Below are 7,326 nucleotides of genomic sequence, written 5' to 3'. Positions count from 1 at the left end.
CCGGCGTTATACGTCCTCCGTATAACGCCGGTAACATTCAGCCCCGGGCACACAGCCCTGCCATGCAGAGCTAAGGCATTACCCGCGAAAAGCTCACATATGTAAATTATAACTGCTAAAACTTTTTAAAGCTTGATTTCCGTTCCAGGCTTTCTCACTTGCATGAATGTCTGGACTTTCTTTGAATTCTAGAAGCATGTTACACATATTCTGCATATTGGAGGACAAGAGTGGATCAACAAAAGAGAGAAACAAATAGTAAATTGGCGATTCATCGACGCAGAGTTTGTCGTCATGAAAGACTAAAAAGAGTAAGGGAAGCTTTTTTATCTTCCCCTTTATCTTATCTCGCAATATTTCATTCATTTAATATGTGTCTGATATATTTTACTTCTGTACACTATATAGTTTTATGCAATATTTTGAGCAATAAGCGCATTTCTCTATAGTTCTAAAATAGTATACTACAACATTCATGTTACAGAAACTGAAATGTCGGGAAGAAGCCCCGCTGGAAAAAGCAGACTGGCGTGATAAAAAGAAAAACAAATACAAATCAAACTACTAAAAACTCTAATGTTCAAGGTTTCCTTCATCACTTCATATCTTCTGAGCCTGAAAATTCAGCTTGAATGGCCCATACGGGGGCCTCTTCATATATGATTGTGTTAGTAGAAAAAACAATTCTAAGATCTTGTGAGACTAGCTAAAGATACACGGCGTCTCTGTGACGCATGCTTCAAAAACATGTTATCCAGGTGCTTCTTAAAACTGGTTAATTTTTCCGTTCCCATCGTAGTTCCTTACTTTACGAGGAGGTGGACCGCCTCCCTTTTCTGGTTGCTGGGCATCTGCCTCAGCATCTTCTTCCTCAGAAGACATGTACGGTAAAAAGTCTGCATCTACCATACATGTTTTCTGAGGAAGAAGATGCTGAGGCAGCTGCCCGACAACCACAAGGGGAGGCGGTCCACCTCCTCGTAAAGTAAGGAACTACGATGGGAACGGAAAAATTAACCAGTTTTAAGAAGCACCTGGATAACATGTTTTTGAAGCATGCGTCACAGAGACGCCGTGCATCTTTAGCTAGTCTCACAAGATCTTAGAATTGTTTTTTCTACTAACACAATCATATATGAAGAGGCCCCCGTATGGGCTATTCAAGCTGAGTTTCAGGCTCAGAAGATATGAAGTGATGAAGGAAACCTTGAACATTAGAGTTTTTAGCAGTTTGATTTGTATATTGACTTAGGACATGCAGTTAAGCTTTTCCAGTGCGCTATATCGTAATTTTAAGCAGTCTACAAACAATGAAGGCTGCGGTTGGCCTCTGTTGCACCATAGACGGTAGTTTCTCTACTGTCTATGGTTGCACTCGGAATTTATAATTATATTTTGCTACATTTCTGGTGCACGTGTAGTCCGCCTGAATGAAGCAGTGTGAACTGAGTTGTTACAACCACCAGGACAGTTTAGATACGTTTTTATGCCTCTGAAAGGAGAAACCTGGACTGTATTGTTGTTCTTGTTTATTCATTGATAAACTTCAAGTTTGTTGTTAGTATGTTGTATTCAAATTGGATGAAACACAAAGTTGAAGTGTGTCCCCCATGTTAAGCCCCACTAGCTGTATCTTTTAGCATTATTTTTATGATTTTTCTTTCAAACTAAAATAAGTTGGTGACAATGTAGTCATTTAGGTGTGTGTATGCACTTATTGTTAACTACCTGCTGGGGCTATATATGCAATTTTGAACAAGATAAAGATTACACTGCGATTAAATGTTTGCCCAAACGTTAAATCACAGTCCCATGCAGAAAAGCTAAAACCCTTGATACTATGCATATCTGCACTGAAATCTTCATATAAACTGCACAGAGTAGTCCAATGTAATGCATAGGGGTGAATGTTTTCAACTATGACATTGTATGTTCTGATTCATTTGTAATATTACCAAATTTTGAAAATGGCTGGAAATCAAAATGACCGTCAAAATTTGAATTTACATGTCAAATGTTTCTGAAAGGAATGGTTTCCTAATGCAGTAAAAGCTCATATCTCTTCAGAGGGTAGATTTCGGAGAGGAGAGAATAGGTAGATAATTTGAGGTCAACAAATTTCAAGAGTTGCAGCTAGTGGGGCCTTAACGATGCATTACTTTATTTCACCCCTACATTGACTGATCCTTAGCTACGTTTTACATAGAAAGAGCCCGGCAACAGGTTCAAAATAAGTGAATTAAGTTTCTAGGCGGGGGTGGGGGGGAAACTAAGGGAATTAAGTTTCTTATCCTACAGTGAACTTTTGACGTCGTCCCTATGTGCTGCGGTTCTCAAAATATTTGAGTGGATGGACATCCTCACAAACGGACATACATATACCGTACATACATACAGACTGACGACGTACACTGGACAGATACCCATCCCAATAGCTTCTATATGGAAGCTAAAAATTAAGAGTATGCAGATGATACAACTTTATACTTGATAAATGTTGAAAGCATTACACAGTCTTTGAAAATGTTCAACAAATATTAAAAAGCAACTGGTGAGAAGCTGAACAAGAAGAATATATCTAAAAGTTTATGGGCAGTGAGTTTTAAAAACTGCACTGATTCAATGGAAGGGATCGATTTTTCAAGCAAGGTTTTGCAGATCTTGGAGGTCGGGTTTGCAAACAGTAACACAACTACAGAAAACTGGAAAATAGTGATGGAAAAATTTACAAATTGCCTTAAGATCTAGAATGCTAGAAATCCGTCCTTCAAAGGCAGGGCAATTATAGTGTGCTGGCTGCATCAAAATTGTGGTACCTGGCATCACTTGGCCACGTACCTAAAGAATTAATGAAGCCAATGGGGAATTATGGAATTTTATTCGGAGAGGTAAACAAGATCTAGATTCGAAGTTACACGAGGGGCATTTTCATTCAAAGATATGACAATTGTGGCAGAAAAATTGTCGACATTAAAGAAAAAATTTATGCACACCAATTGAAGTGGATTACGAAATTATTGAGAAAAATCTAAATAAAGAGACCCCTAAATAGGCTTGCTTATCAAAGTATTTCATACTGAATTTTGCCGATAAATCGAATATTGATTATCTTAATTTCAAAGTCAATAACAACCCCGAGTCCTAATGGTGGATGGGGACTGGAAGTCACTGAGAATTACAAGAGTGAATTTACCAATAAATATCAAAATACAATCTTCTCAGTGAAGTACTGTGGTACAATGAAAATATAAAGAATGAAAGAAGTATCATCCTTTATGAAAAATGGTCAAAGAGTATAATTTTAAGGCTTAAAGATTTCTGGGATGATAACAGAAATAACTGGATTCAACAATGAGAAATAATTGCAAAAATTAGAGGAGGTACAAGTAGACATGTGCAAGAGGAAATTAAGACAGAGTTTGAAACACTCCTCAAGTCAATTCCATAAGAAGATAAAAGGCACTTACGCACAAACATACAATCAAATAGTGTCCTACGCAAGAACAAAGGTGGAATTTTAAATAAATGTTTGAACACATCTTATTTGAGTGTATTAAGTACAGGAAATAAGCAGAAATGTCTTTCTTTCTTTGTCAGAAAACAAAACTTTGATACCAATATCAAAAGATTAGCAATTGCAAGAATTGAAATAATAATAATGCAAGATCAGACATTATATACTGTCACACTTCCTTTGTAAAATACACAGTCAGTTCTGAATATTAGAAATTCAGCTACTCTTGATAGGATTACCCTCGAATCCTATGTTGTGCAATTAAAATGTTGCCTTTCTTCATGGATGATACGTTCTATTTCACTTATAAGATGATGAACAAAGATGAGGATATTATCACAGTTTTCAAGCCTTGAATTGAAAGACTTGAAGAAGATGGATGTGTCCTAGGCGCATTTATATAATTACATGGTTTTTCATATTTCTTTATCTCTTCTTTTCAGTTAAATGACTGATTTTTTTCAGACAAGTTGCTTTGTAATTTTGTTCATTCGCAATTATGTAGATTCGTTTTATATGCCACTAATGTTAGAATAAATTTCTCTTTTTCAAAATAAATGTTTGTTGCGCTATTGATTTTTCGCTCACAAGTGGGCCTATATCGACGGTTGGCATGCATTAGTATGTATATGTGTCTATACTATGTCTGAATGTTTTTGTGTGTATGTTTGTGTACATGTACGTGTGTGAGTGTTATGGATTTTGTGTTCGATATTTCTCAGACTACTTCACCAAATGGCTAGTAATTTAGTATATGGAAATCAATCTTCCGGGTTCAAACTAGATCAGTGAGCAGGTTAAGAAGAGTGTGGGTTGCATAATCAAGCGTAAACTAATTTTTGAAGTAATATTTTAACTCACTTTAACGAATATTCTTTATTTGCATAGCAAGGGAGGGGTGCACTAAATTACAAGAAGTGGGGCACAGATGACTTGAACATGTGATTATGTACATGTAGATGTAACTATAGGGCTTTTAGCTCACATATTCATTCACATGAGATAGTGTCTTACCAATGTCTGTCACTCTCTGTGTATGTCTGTCTTTGTGTCCGTCTGTTTGTACAATATCTTTAAACATCTGGTACAAAGACTTCAAGAATAGCAAGACCTGATTGGCTTTAGGTAGGTGTTAATTGCATATTAGTCGTTCAGAAATCAGATATTCTTAGAAGGGCATTATCGTATCCAATGCCTCTTCCTCAAAATGTTAATCAGGAATCATGTATGACAAATTTCAAGATCAAGTACATTGTTTTATGAAGATGACATTGTTAATTTTATGTAGGATGAACTTGACCGTAATACAGATATATCTCTGGATTGACACTACCCGCAGTTGACAAAACTTACAGTGCCCATCGAAAAGACTAATATATAACTTTAGTGACATTATGAAGTTTCATCATGAAGGTGATCTGATAATCAGAATTTGATGGCGAGATATGACATTTGAGCACACTCCAGTCCTCCCAACTCTAACAGTGACTACAAAACACTACACTTCTCAGAATGATTGATTACATCTTCTCAAGTACATTTTTTTGGATTTTATTAGATCAGTGCTGTCAAAATCCACATAAAATATATGGGTAGCATGCAACTAATATGACGTACCATACAGAATGGACAACACAGAAATTTAATAGTTTCACATAAAAAATACCGCAATTATACGGTGTCGCTCACATTTTATCAGAATTGGTACATACCAGTATGGGTACCATTGAAGATCAACCAGAAAAACAAGAATGACAAAAGCAAGTAAGGTCTGCAACTTAGGTACTGGAGGTAAACTTTAGAAACATGCATACCAACTTCTATAGCAATGGGACAAGCAGATCCTACATACATAAGCAAATGTCAACAAAAAATTAGCTAGAGAAGCTTGACAAAAAGAAAAGGTTGGAGAGGGGGGGGAAAGAGTGGGAAAAAGTATAAAGGGATCTTTTAAAAAGGAATGCTACCTCATCAATCTTCTATCCCTACCCCCTCCTGAATATCAAATTTTCCACCCCTTGGTTGACCATGTTTACATAAGACCAGCTGGCAGTATATTTACAACTTGGGGATGTTTTAATTAATGCTATGAGTGCTATCATTCAAATGTAAACAGCACTTAAATCAGTTAAAGATAGTGAAATTCACTTCCACTGTGGGGGGGGGGGGGGGATTATGACATCTGGAATTATCCTGGATCCATAATTTCCTGGATCCAAATTTCTCATCAGTTCTTGTGTGTCTTACATGCGAAAGTTGCAAAAATTGGTCCGCAAATAAAAAATTTACCTCAGCTTTGTTTTCAGGATCAAATTTTACTTCAAATTGATATTAAACAAGACAAAATTATGTTCACAGCCTTTGAAACTGTCTCACAACAAATCCTTGGTAGGTGTAGGTCATTTAAGGTCACAAAAGAAAATTACCTAAAATATAAAATATTTGGGGGTTTCCCAACACTTTAAGCAGAAAATTTATCTTATAACATCCCTCGGGACTTTTGTACCAAATTACAAAGCTATCAGACAAGTAATTTTGAGAACAAGTTTTCTTGACCAAATATGACAAAATTGTCTTAAAAATACAAATTTGTATATTTCAGGACAATTTCCACATATCTGACTATTGTCATCCCTGGACATCTGTACACCAAATATAAAAGCCGTCTGTCCAGGGGCTTTAAAATGAAAATATTTTTTACGATTTTTTGACCAAAAATGACAAAAATTGCCCCAAAACAGTAATATTTCCAATTTTGTCGTAATTTCAACAATTAGAAGGGTAACACCCTTGCAAACGTCCAATCCAAATTTGAGACGATTGGGCTAGCGGTTTTAGAGGAGAAGAAATTTTACTTAAAATGAGAAAAATAACCAAAAAATTCAGCAAAAATATAAAATTCAAGATATCTTCACGATATTCATCAAACTGATTTTGATCAACCTTAGTAACCTGTATACCAAATATCAAAGCTATCAGATTAGTTATTCTTGAATAAAAAAAAATTTGGACCAAAAATTCGGAAAATTGCCCCAAAATTACAAATATGAAAATTTCAATTCAATTTGTATACACTTGACTGAGGTCATCCTGAGGAACATGTATACCAACTTTCAAAGTAATCAGATGAGTGGTTTCAGATTTAAACATTTTTTGACTAAAAACTGAAAAAATTACCTGAAAAATAGAAATATGCAAATTTCACCCCAAATTTTAAACACCTACTTTAGAATACCTAAAGGAACCTGCACACCAAGTTTCAACCCTATCTGACCAACGGTTACAGAGTTTTAGCAATTTGCAGGGTTTTTCCTTTTCTCCCTTCATTTGAATATTTTTGACACTGACAAGTTTCATTTGAACAAATTCTACATCTCCACCCCTAGGTGCGCCTGTACACCAAATACTAAGACAGTAGGTTTTGCCGTTTAGCTGTTTTTGACGTGGACGGACATACATACATGCAGACATACATACATACATACAGACATGCAAATGGCATGCAAATGAACTGATTCAGCTTATACGATTACCTCACATTGGTATACCAAATGTGAGCTAAAAAGTATTGTGTTAGTCGTTTTTGTCTAAAGTACACACATATATAGATGATCCTCTATACTAGAAGTTCAATATATTTGAAATTCCGAACAGATAAAATTATCATGTAAGCCATTTTTGTCTAACCTGTTCACATATCTTAGATGTACTATATAAAGTTTATGCTATGCTAGAAGTAGAGAATGGTTTCAAATAACTAAAACGTATCAAAACATCAATCTTGCAACAGAAATAACAGAATGGTTAAATAT

The sequence above is a fragment of the Ptychodera flava genome, chromosome 5, assembly GCF_041260155.1.
Source record: "Ptychodera flava strain L36383 chromosome 5, AS_Pfla_20210202, whole genome shotgun sequence".
Classification (NCBI taxonomy): domain Eukaryota; kingdom Metazoa; phylum Hemichordata; class Enteropneusta; family Ptychoderidae; genus Ptychodera; species Ptychodera flava.
The sequence above is the reverse complement of the archived record's forward strand: the minus strand, read 5'-3'. Positions refer to the sequence as shown.